Here is a 1,278-nt window from a genome sequence, read left to right as displayed (position 1 = left end):
TATAATCACAAAGATGATAGAAAAGGAATGAGATATTTTAGGTGACAAAATATAATTATGAAAAAACAAGCAAAATTCTATTACCCTTAGATACATGACAGAATTATGCTATCCAATATGGTAACCAGTAGCTACACTTCACTATACAAACTGAAATTTAAATTGATGTAAATTAAACAAAATTAAACATCTCAGTTGTACTTTCCACAATTCAAGTGCTCAATAGCCTCATATGCCTAGTGGCTACTGCTTTAGACAGTGCCATCTATTTCTATCATCACAGAGAGTTCAATAAGACAATGCTGTTCCAAAAGATATTACAGCTCACTTTTACCACCAAAATGCAAGTACTGGAAGAATACAGAAAAAATTATCATGGCCCCAGTACAAAGATAACACATAGATTTAAGTACTATCTCATATTTTTATATTGAGTAGGAGGATTAACCATATGCAGTGTACTAAATGTTTGTGTTCATAAAACTTCATAAGTTGATTTCCTAACCACAACATGATGGTATTAGGAGGCAGAATATTTGGGAGATAATTAGGTCATGAGGATGGAGCCCTCATGAATGAGATTAGTGCCCTTTACAAAGGGACCCCAAAGAGTTCTCTTGCCTTATTTCTGCTTTACAAGGATACAACAAGTTGGCCTTCTGCAATACTTGGATGAAGCCCTCACAAGAACCTGTTGATGATGGTACCCTGTTCTTGCACTAACATCCACAACTATGAGAAATAAACTTCTGTTGCTTATAACCACCCAGTCTATATTACTTTGTTATTGCAACCTGAAATGACTAAGATACCACAAAAAGATAAGTCATTCCATATGACTTTAAAACACAGTAATTTATAGAGAGTGATATGCAAGACAGCAGAATAGGAGGTAGGTACCCACTCTCATATTTCCACATAAACACTGATTTTTGGCAATCACTCATGGATAATAATACTTTTGTGGTAGCACCAGAGTCTAGCTGAGGTTCCAGAACCCCAGTGGAGCAACAAGTCTGAGAGTAGATGCATTAAAGAGGGTCTAAAGAGAAGTTTCACTTTACCTATGTCACCTCTCCCTCAAGGTGACACAGCTCAGTGCTCAGACGCCCTTTTGGCCTGAACTTCTCCCATGGAGGAAAGTGAGAGCAAAGTGATCACTGGCTTCTCCAACCTTGCAGGACACTGCCAAGGAGGACCACTTCTGTCGTCTCCTACCTAGAACATGGAGGGGTTTGGTACAGGTAGACTTCTCTTGGGATAGCTAGGAACAAGAAA

General features: G+C 38.2%; 1 pseudogene; it reads left to right on the top strand.

Annotated features, from left to right (window-relative positions):
* Positions 1 to 328: 328 nt before the first annotated feature.
* LOC138379314 (U6 spliceosomal RNA) lies at positions 329 to 427 on the top strand (annotated as a pseudogene).
* The last annotated feature ends 851 nt before the right edge of the window (positions 428 to 1,278 follow it).

The sequence above is a fragment of the Eulemur rufifrons genome, chromosome 30, assembly GCF_041146395.1.
Source record: "Eulemur rufifrons isolate Redbay chromosome 30, OSU_ERuf_1, whole genome shotgun sequence".
NCBI lineage: Eukaryota > Metazoa > Chordata > Mammalia > Primates > Lemuridae > Eulemur > Eulemur rufifrons.
The sequence above is the reverse complement of the archived record's forward strand: the minus strand, read 5'-3'. Positions and strand labels throughout refer to the sequence as shown.